Source organism: Procambarus clarkii, chromosome 94 (genome assembly GCF_040958095.1).
Source record: "Procambarus clarkii isolate CNS0578487 chromosome 94, FALCON_Pclarkii_2.0, whole genome shotgun sequence".
NCBI lineage: Eukaryota > Metazoa > Arthropoda > Malacostraca > Decapoda > Cambaridae > Procambarus > Procambarus clarkii.
Window position 1 is genome coordinate 12,444,911 of NC_091243.1, and position 18,031 is coordinate 12,462,941.

Below are 18,031 nucleotides of genomic sequence, written 5' to 3' on the forward strand. Positions count from 1 at the left end.
GTGGGTGTGTTCATCCCTCGGAGGTTGACCCGGATATCTGGTGGCATTAGTGCCACTAAGTGTGCACTGCAGCATCAGAAGTTGCAGGGAATTATTGCAGAAAAAAGTGAATTACCCACTGGAGGTAATTACCAGTTGCATCCAGCAGCAGCAGCGGCGGCGGAAGTTTCCTACCTATCATGTGAGGAAACGATTATAACTTGGGGAGCTGAGCTAGTTCCAGAGCTTGGCTGCCATGCTCTTTCCAGGACTCTGTAGCGACTCTGGCTGTTGAGTCTTGCATAGATCTCTATTTCAAGGGGGCCCTGATGTACTCATGGCTCCAGGGACCATGAGTGCTTAGAGAGAGAGAGAGAGAGAGAGAGAGAGAGAGAGAGAGAGAGAGAGAGAGAGAGAGAGAGAGAGAGAGAGAGAGAGAGAGAAAGAGTGCTCATGCTTTCTACAAATTATATTTCCTCACCTAGATGTCTCTTACTTTCATTGTTTTTGCTCTTTTATTTGTTTCCCTCCTCTTCTCTCTCGTTCTCTCTTTCAGTTCTTCTCATTCTCAATTTCTGTCCTTCTCTCTTTCATCATTTTTCTACCCTTGTCCACATCTCAATCTATATACGGTCTTTGTTTCCATCTCCCTATTTCCACCTATACACTTAGACTGGTCAGTACAGGGAGTGCCTTGCTCTTTGTGGGACAGCTGATAGGTCTTCGGTGATTGAGTTGGACGAACACCATCCATTCAGTCTGTCGTGAAATCCTAGCTATTTGTCCTCATATCCCAGCTCCTTGTCCTCATATCCCAGCTCCTTGTCCTCATATCCCAGCTCCTTGTCCTCATATCCAAGCTCCTTGTCCTCATATCCAAGCTCCTTGTCCTCATATCCCAGCTCCTTGTCCTCATATCCAAGCTCCTTGTCCTCATATCCAAGCTCCTTGTCCTCATATCCAAGCTCCTTGTCCTCATATCCAAGCTCCTTGTCCTCATATCCAAGCTCCTTGTCCTCATATCCAAGCTCCTTGTCCTCATATTCAAGCTCCTTATCCTCATATCCCAGCTCCTAGTCCTCATATCCCAGCTCCTTGTCCTCATATCCCAGCTCCTTGTCCTCATATCCCAGCTCCTTGTCCTCATATCCCAGCTCCTTGTCCTCATATTACGGTTCCATCTTCTCATATCCCAGCTCCTTGTCCTCATATTACGGTTCCATCTTCTCATATCCCAGCTCCTTGTCCTCATATCCCAGCTCCTTGTCCTCATATTACGGATCCATCTTCTCATATCCCAGCTCCTTGTCCTCATATCATTAAGAAGTGTTGATTAGCCATACTTGTTTAGCGTTCCTTTTGATTATTACTTCTCTCTCTCTATTCTCTTCCAATCTATCCTCTTTTCCTCTCCCGCGCATCCCCTTTGTTTTTAATAACTCGAGGTCACAGTTGAGAGTCGCTTGATTCCTGGAGAGTCTGAGACATTTCCTGGGAGAGGAAATTGGTCTGCAGTCACAGTCCTCCGAAATATAGCACGGAGTTGATGAAAGGATCTCCAGTTTATTGAAGTTTGCTAATACTGACTGGCGTACAGTTCGCTGTTGACAGTTAATGGTGATTATTTGTTCGCTGGTCACGAAGTTCGCCAATTTTCAGTCGATATTAGTCGGCCCATTTAAGAAAACTTTGCTAATGTTTCTTTCCATACAACATGTTCAGTTTCTTCACGTGTTTGTATAATTATACAATAAATGTATTAAATGTTGCTTTCGTAAGGGGTACAATACTGTGAGTATTCCATTTGAACGTACCGTTGGACGGGTGGTGATGAGGTGAACGTACCGCTGGACGGGTGGTGATGGAGTGAACGTACCGCTAGACGGGTGGTGATGAAGTGAACGTACCGCTGGACGGGTGGTGATTGAGTGAACGTACCGCTGGACGCGTGGTGATGAGGTGAACGTACCGCTGGACGCGTGGTGATGAGGTGAACGTACCGCTGGACGCGTGGTGATGAGGTGAACGTACCACGTTGTGGAAGCTCTGGCCAGCTTCCGGAATCAGAGGTTACCGTGAATCACTGACGTACCATCACACCAGACCTGGCAACACTGTAGAGTGCGGTACCTGATCGTCACCTGCTTCCTTCCCTTCATTCTCTCTAGCTTTATGACACGTCGCGTTGATTTTGTCATTCCTCGTATTTAGGAGAGACAAGCCACATTCCTCCGCCTCATGCTCCTCATGCTCCTACTCCTCATCACGTAGGAATGTCTCAGGAATCTGACATTTGTCTCAAGCCATTTATAACCATACATACTGGAGTGCGTCAGACACTGACTTAAGTGCGAGTCACCACAACAACACATATCACACCGTCATTGTAATTATTAAATGCCTCTATGACCAATGAATGAAAGTTAACTCATGAATGAGATCAAAACAGCTGGGGAAAAACAGATCCGTCAGTCACCTGTCCTGGACAATAGCGGAGAGCCGTGGGCTGGGTTTATTGAACTGTTGCTGCTGGTGTGGGAGGAGTCTCGTGTGTGATGAATAGAGGCTACTGACGGTTAATAGGTTGATCGTGGTTCCTGGCGAATGGTTGTACTGCTGGATGGTTATTAAGGCTAGTGGTAGTTTAAGACCACGATAAGACAAGATTACACTAGTCAGGGCTCAAACATGATCATTTTCTATAGTTTTGATCGTAAATAGTTGATTTTCTGAACTGTATGTCGACGTTTGCTGAATTGGTGACCGATGGTGGTGGCTGACTCAGGATTGGTTGGTGACTGATAGTGGTGGCTAACTGGATTGGCTGGTGACTGATAGTGGTGACTGACTGGATTGGCTGGTGACTGATAGTGGTGGCTAACTGGATTGGTTGATGACTGATAGTGGTGGCTGACTGGATTGGCTGGTGACTGATAGTGGTGGCTAACTGGATTGGCTGGTGACTGATAGTGGTGACTGACTGGATTGGCAGGTGACTGATAGTGGTGGCTAACTGGATTGGCTGGTGACTGATAGTGGTGGCTGACTGGATTGGCTGGTGACTGATGGTAGTGGGTGAATTTCGAGAAGATTCATGATAACAGTAGTGGTGGGTGACTAGAGACATCAACAGTGACGATCACAAGTGCTGGTGACTGGTAGATGAAAGTAGTTATCCCAGGCAGGGAGTGGAGCGGGGAAGATCATCGTCCTCAACGGGTGTCTATGCAGGGAAGGCCCCCTCATCTCTTCCGGGATATTTTGGGACGATCCCAACCTTTTCAGGATGTCTTTAGACGACCCCATCCCTTGTAGGATACTTTACAACGACCCTATCCCTTTCGGGACACCCTGGGACGACTACCATTTCTTCTGGGACACCATAAGACGACCCCATTCCTTCAGGGACACCAAGGGGCCTCCACATCCCTTCAGGGACACCATGAGATGACCCTATCTCTACCAGGACACGATGGGAGTTTCAATTTCCCGTCACCTAGCCGCCCCTTTCCAACTCTTCCCCAATTCCTCTTTCTATTTCAGCGTGACGGGGAGGAGGGGGAGTGGATGACGGGTGTTGGTGATGTGTGACGGGTGTTAGGTACCAGTGGGTGACGGGTGTTGAGTGCTGGTTACCAAGTGACGGCCGGTGAAACAGCTAGTTCGACACAACGCGAGAGACTTCAACGCAGCAGGCGCCAGATAGTGATCCACGCCTCACTCCTCTAGATGAGCTATCAACCCGACCTCCCTCCCCATAACGTCCATTCAAGTTTGCTTCACGAGAGGTCGACATGAAGCAGCGAGATATACACGGGTCCCGTAAAAACCTTCAGATTCGTGCTATACATATTGCGATGTATCGACGTACGGGCGCACCTCAATGCGCAGGTCGAGTGCGACGATCTTCAAGCTGCCGCGCTTCCATGGTATTCATCCGACACTCTGACTTCCGCCTAGGATCACGCTAGGACTGCTAGGGTAGTTGTAACATGCAGATCTGCGAGTAGAAAGTTCCCAGCAAATGGCCATTATGTCTGTCAAATGTCCAGTAGAGTCAGGATTCATCATTGTCACACAGTAAGGTCTCTTTTTTTTGCTGAGCAGAGACATGTCACCTCATTAATTTCAATGATGCAACAGCACAACCGGTCTTTCTAGGCCATGAATGTTGCCCACACACACACACACACACACACACACACACACACACACACACACACACACACACACACACACACACACACACACACACATACACACACACACAACGAAACACATTCACTCTCACGCCCATCACCACAATAACAAAAAAGCGTCCCATATATCACCGGCTGACCCATTAGGGCGAAAGTCCCCGGCCCTCGACAGGTGTGACCAGGCGCCGCACTATCGGGGTCACAGCTGCCAGTCTGCACCTCAATGTTGATTGTACTCAGGTGAACCACCTGGACAATACGTCCAGGTGAACCAACTGGACAAAACGTCCAGGTGAACCACCTGGACAATACGTCTAGGTGAACCACCTGGACAAAACGTCCAGGTGAACCACCTGGACAATACGTCTAGGTGAACCACCTGGACAAAACGTCCAGGTGAACCACCTGGACAATACGTCCAGGTGAAGCACCTGGACAATACGTCCAGGTGAACCACCTGGACAATACGTCTAGGTGAACCACTTGGACAATACGTCCAGGTGAACCACCTGGACAATACGTCCAGGTGGTTCACCTGGACAATACACAGAACACTTCTTGATATCTATAGTTTTGGTTCTATACTTTGATTGTAGGGTTTTTCACGTGCCTATTTGGGTATCCAAAGTGGGAAGCCAGACGCTTGAGGCCTCAAACCACTGTTCACCACGACACATGTGGGGTATGGGAGCTACATAGGCCTCTCTCATAGTGCCTCCTAATAAGAAATCAAAAGTGCATTCAGGGAGGAAATCCGCTCACAGGAATGGATTGAGTATTGACTGCACAATTAGTGCTGTTATGTGTTCTTTATCTATGTTTAAGATTAACTTTAAGATTAGCTATGTTAATCTTAAACTTTAACTATGATTAATTATAAAGTTAAGGTTACTTTAGGTTAAGGTTTGGTTAAATTTTATTACGTTTGGTTACGTTAATACGGTATATTGTTGACAGTAAATTGGGGAAGAGGATGGGGGGGAGGAGGGGAGAAAGATGGAAAGGAGAAGGGAAATGAAGAGAAAGGGAACTATCAAGAAAAAGTGCCACTCCCTTAACCCTCTGTAGCACTTGGAACGAATCAGGATAAGGATTTGGGCTGGGACGTGGGGGAGGGAGGAATGGTGCCAAACCACTTGGATGATCGGGTATTGAACGCCGACCTGCATGAAGCTTGACCGTCCAGCCCAAGGGGATGAGCAGAAGATTGAGAGGGGATAGGGAAAGAGAGAGAGAGAGAGAGAGAGAGAGAGAGAGAGAGAGAGAGAGAGAGAGAGAGAGAGAGAGAGAGAGAGAGAGAGAGAGAGAGAGGTAAGACTTTGGGTACTTCATTCTTCCTCAAGACTCAAATGTTTGTTTAAAATGTCTTAATTTAATTCGATATTAATGTTATATGGTCATCAAACCACGTCCCTAGTTCCTTAACTCAATACGTCGACGTAAACGGCGTGTATATAACAGAAATTTAAAGCAATTTTCAACCATCAAAAATATAATGAAAATTCCTATTTTACGGCTAATTTAAGCTCAACCAATTATATAGGAAGTCTAGTGCTTCTTCCGGTGGTAAATCAAAGGAAAAAGGAAACTGGATTATTAGTAGGGATTCATCGACTCGTTTTTTGGTGAATGAGCGGCCGGATGAGTCACAACGTATGACACATCCGGTGACTCAACTCAGGCAGATGAGTCAGTTAAACTTTGGATGCAACTCAGGTTGAAAACATTAGACAAAGGCTCAATAATCCAGAAAACTTAAACTTTCTATGCAGGCGATGAGTCACAATAACGTGGCTAAAGTAAGTTGACCAGACCACACACTAGAAGGTGAAGGGACGACGACGACGTTTCGGTCCGTCCTGGACCATTCTCAAGTCGACTTGAGAATGGTCCAGGACGGACCGAAACGTCGTCGTCCCTTCACCTTCTAGTGTGTGCAGGTCTGGTCAACTCACTTTCTATGTTTGAAGCATATCTGTCTAAATACTTTCTTCACATACCATGCACCCACAAATGATTAAATCCCCTCCCCCCATCCCGAAAAAAATAAACCTACCCTAGGTCTAACTGATCACAAAATTATAGTAAATTATAAAATATATATTTTACATAATGCCATTTCTTATTACACAACTTGGACGAAAATAACCTAAAGTTGGTTATTTTTCTCCATGGAATAAAAAACCTGCTTTACTACCTCCTTATTGCATTATGCATCTGTACGTGTAATGCTTTATTTCCTCATCACCAAGAAAAGCAAAACATAAGTGTATAAGACAATTTGTTCTGGGGTGAATATTATGTCTGTGTTCGGGGCAATATTCTCAATGATTCTAACTCTTCTCCGGTGGTATCAGCGTCCGCTATCGTCAGGTATTAGCGTCAGCTATCGTCAGGTATTAGCGAGCCTTGTGAACACCTGACGAACATGTGTCAAGAGGGTGTTACATCCTGGAAGATGACAGAAAACATGTGCCGTAATCTCTTTCTCTTAAACTAACCTTATCCTTCCAAAAAGCTGTTTACATGATAACAGTTGTGATCTTCAGTAGATAACCTCGCCATAAACCAAGTTACATGTTATCTCTTTGTTTCCTCTTATTTGCTGTGCTCCATGCGTTCACCGCGTTCTGTACGGTGAACGCATGGAGCACATTCTGAAGCTCTGTGTTCGTCCCGTTCTGTGTCACGTGGCGCCGGTCACGGCAGGGTGAGACCCGGTTCATGGGTGTTGGAATATATCCTGTTAACAAATACATCGGGTGTAAACTCCGACCTTGGCGCCATCCTGTCTGAAACGTTAATTTTTGGCATCACTTTTGTTGCCTGTGTAAGTGGGAGGCGCGTATATGTGCTCGCGTATTATATTATATATATATATATATATATATATATATATATATATATATATATATATATATATATATATATATATATATATGTATATGTGATCCTGGACGGCATGGGTTCGAATCCTGGCCGGGTCAAAGAGTTCTTAGTGATATATGGCTTGCGCGTTCATGCAGCTTTCTCAATATATATATATATATATATATATATATATATATATATATATATATATATATATATATATATATATATATATATATATATATATATATATATATATATATTTATATTATATATATATATATATATATATATATATATATATATATATATATATATATATATATATATATATAATAGCGCCTTGGCAATGTGTGTATTCATCTGCATTTTAATGCATATGTATCTGCGTATGCATGTAATAGTGCGTATGAATATGTGTACCACAATACATGTCGTTTTGCATCATCTTTAGCATCATCTAGGTAGCTAGGCTACCTAGTTAGCACTGGTAGTTCTGTAACACTAGTTCTTCCTCTTAAATTAGTGTTGCTGTATCATTTGTCTCCTCATTCGTCAAATGTCACGTCTCTCTTGCTCCTCTGTCTTCGACTTTATTCACTTCTGGATTGTGTATTGTATTTTCTCACTTATCAGTCTGAAAGTATTTTATCATCTTCAGTTGCTGAAGTTAACTTTGATAGAGACTTTGTTCTTCGTTAACTTGCACGATTGTTTGTGTTCACTGATCATCGTAATTTAACAATTCATTGTTATTTTTTAGTTAACATATTAAAACATAGACTTACTGAGGTCCCCCCTTGTAAGCCTGTTATTAATCTTCCACAGAATGCAGTTCTCAGCAGTTGCCTAACTCCAGGGGGGTATATATTTTATTTCTAGGTGAACAGACTCATCGAGTGAAAATAAACGTGCCAAACCGTAACTGTCCTGCCGGGAGATTAAACCCTGGTCATTTGGTTGTGAACTGGAGGCCATTATGCATAGAATCATGTAAATATTGCGAGTCTTATTATAGTTATGTCTGAAACTGACCCAAAGTGGTCAGTGGTTATAAAAGTGTCGTTGTATTATTACTGCCAGAAACGCTTTGCGTAATAGTGGCTTTAGGCATTATATGTACTAGCTCTGTCTATACATCCATCAACTTTTGTATCTTACCTTGTATGTATGTACCTTACCTGAATAAACATTTATTTATTTATTTATATCAAGTTCGGAAATTTTGAAGGAATTGGCAAGTGCAGTAATTACCTAAGTCAGTATTTGACTTAGTGACTTGGCAGGAGGATGGCTTGACAAGTACAAACAATTGTCAAGAGAATCAAAATACGTAACCTAACCATACAAATGACGCTGGTATATAATAATAATTTATAGATGACAAAAACAGCTTTATGGGATTTTCATAAAGTCAAATGGGAGGTGCAATTACCCAAGAGTTTTTAAGAGATCATAATAATATACTTTCCGCTACCCCCAGAAAGAGGGGAAGGGGCGGGGATAGTGAGGGGGAAAGAGAGAGGATGTGGGGAGGTGGGGTAAGAGACAGACTGTCCCGGGCACCGCCGGTAACCCCCCCCCCCCTAGTATATATATTATATACTTACATATATTCAGAGAGAATATTGGACATATGGAAGGAAGAGTGAAGCTACGTCATCAGACGTAGAAACGTAGAAGGAAGACGTAGAGAAACGCAAATAACTAAAATTGAAGAGGAAAAGAAACCAACTGAAAGATGGTTTCAAGAAGAGAGAGAGAGAGAAAGAGAAAGAGAAAAATAAAGCAAAATAGAGAAAGATAAAGATAAAAGGAGAGAGAGAGAGAGAGAGAGAGAGAGAGAGAGAGAGAGAGAGAGAGAGAGAGAGAGAGAGAGAGAGAGAGAGAGAGAGAGAGAGACAGAGAGAGAGAGAGAGAGAGAGAGAGAGAGAGAGAGAGAGAGAGAGAGAGAGACAGAGAGACAGAGAGACAGAGAGAGAGACAGAGAGAGAGACAGAGAGAGAGACAGAGAGAGAGACAGAGAGAGAGAGAGAGAGAGAGAGAGAGAGAGAGACAGAGAGACAGAGACAGAGAGAGAGAGAGAGAGAGAGAGAGAGAGAGAGAGAGAGAGAGAGACAGAGAGACAGAGAGAGAGAGACAGAGAGAGAGAGAGAGAGAGAGAGAGAGAGAGAGAGAGAGAGAGAGAGAGAGAGAGAGAGAGACAGAGAGACAGAGACAGAGAGACAGAGAGAGAGAGAGAGAGAGAGAGAGAGAGAGAGAGAGAGACAGAGAGAGAGACAGAGAGAGAGAGAGAGAGAGAGAGACAGAGAGAGAGACAGAGAGAGAGAGAGAGAGAGACAGAGAGAGAGACAGAGAGACAGAGAGAGAGACAGAGAGAGAGAGAGAGAGAGAGACAGAGAGAGAGACAGAGAGACAGAGAGAGAGAGAGAGAGAGAGAGAGAGAGAGAGAGAGAGAGAGACAGAGAGAGAGAGAGAGAGAGAGAGAGAGAGAGAGAGAGAGAGAGAGACAGAGAGAGAGACAGAGAGAGAGACAGAGAGAGAGAGAGAGAGAGACAGAGAGAGAGAGAGAGAGAGAGAGAGAGAGAGAGAGAGAGAGAGAGAGAGAGAGAGAGAGAGAGAGAGAGAGAGAGAGAGAGACAGAGAGAGAGAGAGAGAGAGAGAGAGAGAGAGAGACAGAGAGAGAGCGAGCAGGAGGAAGCAAGAAGTCAAAACTTCAACAATGTTGAACATGAATGATAACAGAGAAGCCAAAAATAATAAGAAATGTGGAATGTTGTCATGGTTACGGGTGATGTAACCACCGTAGTTATCTGGCAGCCTCCAGTGGTCGTTAGCGAGGTCAGAGGTCACTGACCCACTGACCGAGTGAGTCAAAGAATGACCGAGTGTTTGAGTGATATCCGAATGAATAAACAGTTCGTGGACAAGTGAATTAGTGAATGAATTATTCAATAATTGAGTAAGTTTTTGCGTGAATAATAAAGCGACTCAGCATATGAAGGAGCAGTTGATGACCGAGTTATTTGGTGAGTAAATTTATGAATTGGGAACAATATGATATTTTTGGGGGATATGGAATGAATTAAAGGGAGAAAATGAATGAGTGAAATGGTGAGTCAATTCGTCTCAAGTATATATGTATACGTCCCACGTATATATGTATACGTCCCAAGTATATATGTATACATCCCAAATACATATATATATATGTATACTTAGACAGCAGGCGTTTCTTTAAGCATATTTGGTTAAAATATAACCGAATGGCTAACGTTAATAATGTTTAATGAAACAATCAAAGACGTAAAAGAGCAGAAAATAAATCACAATAAAGTGAGATAAATTACCCCCCGAACATGAAGTGAGAGTGAGAGCGTTTGGGCCCATTCCACAGCCTCATTATCAAGTTACGACATGAAGCGAACATGTAAACACTTACCTGAGTGCTGGTGTTTGGTCCCGCCCGACTAACACACATACCCATATATATATATATATATATATATATATATATATGTATATATATATATATATATATATATATATATATATATATATGGGATATACTACTCGTATACACATGCATTCAAGCCAATTTCAGTATGGATATTAAACCTAAGCCAACTGGTGCACACTAACAGCTGTACGAGGTCGAGCCTCAGCTCCCGGATCGTTGGCATCAGTCGCCATTGCATGCAAGCCAAAAGGTGGCGTGAACTATGTAATTACCTTGTTATATAGACCATTCTGCGGAGACCTTCATGTGCCGCTCTTGTCTCTGTATTTAATGAAAGAGAGTTTGTGTAAATGTATAATAAAGTTGATACATTAAGTTAATTTTATCTATCTCAACCATCACATAATCACTTCAAGTTTAATCCTGCAGTTTTAATTATTTAATTATCTCATTAATTATTGCGGAATGTCGTCATACCCTTTTTGTGACGTCAGCGTCAATATTGTGTGACGTCAACGTGACGTCACATCCTCCTAGGTCAGGATAGGTCACCAAGGGATTCATGCCGTTGTAAGTCAATATTTCCATTCTCTGTTTAGCTTTATGCGTTCGCATTACAAATACAGAAACTATATATATCTCAATCGTTTTCGTAGGATCCAATAAATAATTATTTATGATAAAATTTACTCGAAAATATACAGTCTATGTAAATTAAACCGAACATTCCGTCTAGCGCGAGGTGGCAACACTCCATACTTCCGGTGGAAGCCTGACACTCCGTTGTCCGATTCCTTGTACCTGACTGCGACGCCGGCCTGCATGTTACGTTCTAATACCAGTCCTCCCTTAGTGTAGCTTTTTTGTAATATATTTGTTGTCATTTTTACAAATGGATAACATATTTACGATAAATATATAACACAATTTTGTGGTTTGTTAAAGGGATGAATGAGCAGAGCTCAAGAGGAGGGATTGAGACGTGTTGGGCGGTTGCGTCAACATGTCAGCTGGGCGTCGCCATTCAAATTTCTCCCCTAAACGGGGATCACCCAACCACACAATGGCTCTTTTCAGGTGGTTCCAATTATGACAGGAGCACAGACGGTCCACACAGCAAGGACACAAAGTTTAAACAAAGAACATTTTAGAGTGTGATGTACGGCAGAGTTCTAGGACACACTGACCATTATTTACGCGGGAAATATCAACGGCTTCGCGGGCACTTCCCGCCCGTGTGTATGTGTTGCTGCACTCGCTGTGTTGCACTCGTCTAGTTGTGCTGGTTAGGCCGGGCTTCAGCTGTTGGGTCTCGCCTCCCAGTCTTCTAATCTTCTAGTGAACATAATTCTGTTCCCTGAGGTTCTGTATATTAGAAGGTGGAGTCTGCGTCCACTGTTTGAAGCTGTGTATGGAGTCTGTCTCCGCTGCTTGAAGCTGGGTATGGAGTCTGCCTCCACTGCTTGAAGCTCTGTATGGAGTCTGTCTTCAATGCTTGAAGCTGGATATGGAGTCTGTCTTCACTGCTTGAAGCTGGGTATGGAGTCTGTCTTCACTGCTTGAAGCTGGGTATGGAGTCTGTCTCCTCTGCTTGAAGCTGGGTATGGAGTCTGTCTTCAATGCTTGAAGCTGGGTATGGGGTCTGTCTCCACTGCTTGAAGCTGGGTATGGAGTCTGTCTTCAATGCTTGAAGCTGGGTATGGGGTCTGTCTTCAATGCTTGAAGCTGGGTATGGAGTCTGTCTCCACTGCTTGAAGCTGGGTATGGAGTCTGTCTCCACTGCTTGAAGCTGGGTATGGAGTCTGTCTCCACTGCTTGAAGCTGGGTATGGAGTCTCTCCCAAGACACTGCTACGGAATATTACACTTGTGGATCTCCGCGGCGGATCAGAAATACGTCGGCAAAATTTTATTTTACCCGATATCTCTGTTCACCAAGCAGTAAATAGGTACTTGGGAGTTAAACAGCAGTTGTGGATGGCATCCTGGGAATAGTAATGAACCTATTATATATAATATAGGACATAGGTCTGTAGTCCTTGCATTAGATAACTCGCGGTTGGAAAAGCGGGGGTCCAAGAGCTAAGAGCTTGATCCTGCAGGTACAGATAGGTAAATCGACACTCTCCAGACCCCGTAACTCTACTCTCTCACCAAGATGCATCACAGCGCCTCGAACGCTGAACCATAACTTAAATGAATGGTTAAATGTTCATACAAATTGGACCTGAAGCTCGTGGACACCCCTCACTAATGTGGCCAGGAACCCAACACTCCCCGGGCCCTCATCTGACCCCACCTGACCCTGTCTGACCCCACCTGGCTCTGTCTGACCCCACCTGACCCCACCTGGCCGAATAAGACTAAGCACCCACACGAGAACTCTTGCAAGTTCTGACTTGCAAGTCAGAACTTGCAATTCTGACGCCAATATATATCCTTACCTCTGGAAGAGCTTATCACTACTCCCTCTACCCCTCCAGTAGTCAATAGTAGCAGAGGTCATCACCCCCCCCCCTTTCGCTTCCAGTAGTTACACAGGAAAACGAGGTCAATACCTTTTCTCCGACGCGGCTTCTTACATAGAGGTCACCACGCCTTTGACCTCTCCCGAGGACCTCATCAACCCAGGGGTCAGGCTGGAGCCCAGTAATATGTCGAGAGAATTTTGCTTTCAGTAAAAAGGATGAATTACAGGTCGAGGTGACGAAAGCGGCGGCACTGTAGTTCATACAAGTCTCTGTCTTTCAAAGTTGATGACCAAAGCACACACACACCAGAAGATGAAGGGAAGGGAACTGAGGAGAATGTGCCAAGCCATTACGACTATATAGCACTTGGAAGGAATCAGGATAACGATTTGGGATGGGACGGAGGGTAAGGAATGGTGGCCAACCACTTGGACGGTCGAGGATTGAACGCCGACCTGCATAAACGACTTGATAATGGTGCAAGACGGACTGAAACGTCGTTGTCTCTTCATATTCTGGTGTGTGGTTCGGTCATATCTTCAACCCCGGTATTGTGAGTCATCGTCTGCCTTTAAAATTTGATAAGATTATATAGGACTCATTATATAATGAGTCCTATAATGAGTGTATGTTGACCTGATGTCAATTAATGTTTTTCAGAAAGAACAAGGAAAAAGGAGAAAAATTAATATAGGATAAACAAGATCTTCTGCCATAATAAGACGGCGTAGCACTGAGAGTTAATCATTTAATTTACTTTTAGTAATTTAACAATTTAGTAATGTAATTTAGTAATTTACTCAGAGGTAAACAATAGATATATTGAATACACATGAAATATAAAACCAAAGCTACAGAAGCAGGTTGTGTGTGTGTGTGTGTGTGTGTGTGTGTGTGTGTGTGTGTGTGTGTGTGTGTGTGTGTGTGTGTGTGTGTGTGTGTGTGTGTTTACTCACCTAGTTGTGCTTGCAGGGGTTGAGCTCTGGCTCTTTGGTCCCGCCTTTCAACCGTCAATCAACAGGTGTACAGGTTCCTGAGCCTATTGGACTCTATCATATCTACACTTGAAACTGTGTATGGAGTCAGCCTCCACCACATTACTTCCTAATGTGTGTGTGTGTGTGTGTGTGTGTGTGTGTGTGTGTGTGTGTGTGTGTGTGTGTGTGAAACCTACCCACAAGTACACACAGAGACACACACACACACACACACACACACACACACACACACACACACAGTTCCAAGGCCAGGCTAACAGTGACCCCTGAACAGTGATCCCTGAACACAATATCATCCCCTTAACAGTGACTACGCCCAGACACCAGCTTTCAGGCTCCTTTGACCCTGTGGGCAGCGAGGTCACGCCCTCACGAACACTGTCCTTTGTTGTCTTTTAAAGCTAATTAACAGAGGATACCGAGGGCGTGACAAGGGCAGCGTCCCTCCCTACTCCAGTCACAGTCACCCGTGTGTAACATTTACCGCCGCCTGTGTTCAGAATATGTAGATGAAGAGTCACAATAACGTGGCTGAAAAAGGTTGACCAGACCACATACTAGGAAGTGAAGAGACGACGACGTTTCGGTCCGGCCTGGATCATTCTCAAGTCCATTATCACAATCGACTTGAGAATGGTCCAGGACGGACCGAAGCGTTGTCGTCCCTTCACCTTCTAGTGTGTGGTCTGGTCAACATACTTTAGCCACGTTATTGTGACTCCTCGCCTGCACAAGAATGACAAAGATAATCACACAAATTTTGAACATTCCGAGAAACATTTAGGAGAGATTGGAAAAGCTAAATTTACATTCTAGAGAAAGACTGAGAGTTAGTGACATGACTGAAGTGAACAAGTGGACGAATGAGCATAAGAGAACAAATCCACAAGGGCCGTGACGAGGATTCGAACCTGGGTCCGAGAGTATCCCAGACGCTGCCTTAATTGTCGTCGATAGCGTCTGGGATGCTCTCGGACGCAGGTTCGAATCCTCGTCACGGCCCTTGTCGATTTGTTCATTTGATGCATCACGTAATTGTGATTTCTGTGTGTAGCATAAGAGGAAGATATTAATAAAGAATTAAATACACCAGCATAAACTAGAACGCGAAACAATGGAAATAAATTGAGCAAGTTTAGATTCAGGAAAGACCTGGGTTAATACTGGTTTGTGGAACACATTACCGGGTAACACAGTACACGGGTTTTCACTCAATTGTTTCAAACGTAGGCTAGACATATATATATATATATATATATATATATATATATATATATATATATATATATATATATATATATATATATATATATATATATATATATATATATATATATATATGAATCTGGGTGGATATAAAAATAAGCTGCCTTTTATGGGTCAATAGGCCTTCTGCTGATCCTTTAATATATATATATATATATATATATATATATATATATATATATATATATATATATATATATATATATATATATATATATATATATATATATATATATATATATATATCCATTCATATATCTTCCACCTCATCCGTCCCATTGAAATACTCACAAGGACAAGGACACACCAAGGACGGAGTGTTGTCCCTCGAAGGGGGGGGGGTGACCCCACTAGGGGGGTCCCCTGGGCCTGAACAAAAGCAATTGAAACAAGTAAACAATGAAACAAAGACTCGACACAGTTCGAACATAACCTTGATTAAAACAGACTCTAAGCAACTATGAAATAAATAAGAATATTTCGTTAATAATATCAATAATTCTCAATTACCCACAACAGTCTTGAGTGCAAGTTGAACTTGATAATGTTTACATTATCTGATATTTACACGCACACACACACACACACACACACACACACACACGAGGAATCCCCAAACGGATTTGGGAATGAAGAACTTAGGAGGAAAAACAGTGCAAGGTATGATGAACCAAGTCATATTGAAATGCAAGGAGGCTGAAGATAGATTTATTCCAACAATAAAGGAAAAAAGCAGGAGGGAATATAATAACCCATGGTTTAATAGACAGTGTCAGGAAGCAAAGGTGAGAAGCAGGAGGGAGTGGAGGAAGTACAGAAGACAAAGGACAGAGGACAACAGGATTAGATGTAACAGAGCTAGGAATGATTACATTAACATAAGACGAGTGTCGGAAAGGAATTATGAGAACGATATTGCAGTCAAAGCGAAAAAGCAACCAAAATTACTACATAGCCATATAAGAAGGAAGATGTCGGTAAATGACCAAGTGACAAGACTGAGGAAAACAGAAGGGGCATATACAGAAAGCGACAAGGAAATCTGCGAGGTACTGAATGCAAAATTCCATGGAGTGTTCACAACCGAGCCTGAGCAGCTCCCATTGTTAGAAGAGATTACCCAAGATGAAAGACTATCGGATATAGAGGTGACAGCAGAGGATGTAATGAAACAGTTGACAACACTGGATGCAAATAAAGCTGTTGGACCAGACAAAGTATCACCGTGGATACTCAAAGAGGCAGCGCAGGCTCTCAGCGTGCCTCTGGCAATGATCTTTAATGAGTCACTTATGTCGGGAGAATTGCCCAGTTGCTGGAAGGAGGCAAATGTCGTACCGATTTTCAAAAAGGGTGATAGGGAGGAGGCACTTAACTACAGACCCGTATCACTGACAAGCATCCCCTGCAAAATACTTGAAAGAATAATTAGGCTAAGACTTGTTGAGCACCTGGAGAGCATTGGGTTTGTAAACAAGCACCAACATGGGTTCTGGACAGGGAAATCATGCCTAACAAACCTTTTAGAATTCTATGATAAAGTAACAAGGATAAGGCAGGACAGAGAAGGCTGGGCAGACTGCATATTTCTTGACTGCCAAAAGGCCTTTGATACGGTACCGCACATGAGACTGCTATACAAACTTGAGAGGCAGGCAGGAGTAAGCGGAAAGGCCCTAGTATGGGTGAAGAACTACCTAACAGGAAGGAGCCAGAGGGTAATGGTAAGGGGCGAAAAGTCGGACTGGCGAACAGTAACAAGTGGAGTACCTCAAGGATCGGTGCTGGGACCAATCCTCTTTCTAATTTACGTAAATGATATGTTTACAGGAGTGGAATCATACATGTCAATGTTTGCAGATGACGCAAAATTAATGAGAAGAGTTGTGACAGACGAGGATTGTAGGATCCTCCAAGAGGACTTAAACAGGCTGCAGAGATGGTCAGGGAAATGGCTACTGGAGTTTAACACCAGTAAATGTAAAGTTATGGAAATGGGATCAGGTGACAGGAGACCAAAGGGACAGTACACAATGAAGGGGAACAGCCTACCTGTAACGATTCGAGAAAGAGACCTGGGAGTGGATGTGACACCTAATCTAACTCCTGAGGCACATATAAATAGGATAACGACAGCAGCGTACTCTACACTGGCGAAAATTAGAACTTCATTCAGAAACCTAAATGAGGAAGCTTTTAGGGCGCTTTACACTGCCTACGTGAGACCCGTCTTAGAGTATGCCGCGCCATCATGGAGCCCCCACCTGAAGAAACACATAAAGAAACTGGAGAAGGTTCAGAGGTTTGCGACGAGGCTTGTCCCAGAGCTACGAGGGATGGGATATGAAGAGCGGCTGAAGGAACTGAACCTTACGACACTAGAGAAAAGAAGGGAGAGAGGAGATATGATAGGGACATATAAAATACTCAGGGGAATTGACAAAGTGGAAATAGATGAAATGTTCACACGTAATAATAACAGAACGAGGGGACATGGGTGGAAACTGGAAACTCAGATGAGTCACAGAGATGTTAGGAAGTTTTCTTTTAGCGTGAGAGTAGTAGAAAAATGGAATGCACTTGGGGAACAGGTTGTGGAAGCAAATACTATTCATACTTTTAAAACTAGGTATGATAGGGAAATGGGACAGGAGTCATTGCTGTAAACAACCGATAGCTAGAAAGGCGGGATCCAAGAGTCAATGCTCGATCCTGCAAGCACATATAGGTGAGTACATATAGGTGAGTACACACACACACACACACACACACACACACACACACACGC

General features: G+C 43.4%; 2 protein-coding genes across 4 annotated transcripts in view; one reads left to right on the top strand and one right to left on the bottom strand.

Annotated features, from left to right (window-relative positions):
* LOC123747411 (gonadotropin-releasing hormone receptor) overlaps positions 1-18,031 on the bottom strand; it is a 92,612-nt gene that overhangs the window by 55,604 nt on the left and 18,977 nt on the right. Inside the window, exon 2 of one of the 2 annotated variants that reach the window (XM_069319733.1) lies at positions 10,782-10,830. The exons of the other annotated variant lie outside the window; for it this stretch is intronic. The gene's annotated coding sequence lies outside the window, so the exon portion shown is untranslated. The remainder of the gene's footprint in view (positions 1-10,781; positions 10,831-18,031) is intronic. 2 annotated transcript variants of the gene reach the window in all.
* Positions 1-18,031, top strand: part of LOC123747412 (uncharacterized) — a 69,779-nt gene that overhangs the window by 5,784 nt on the left and 45,964 nt on the right. The window lies entirely within an intron of this gene.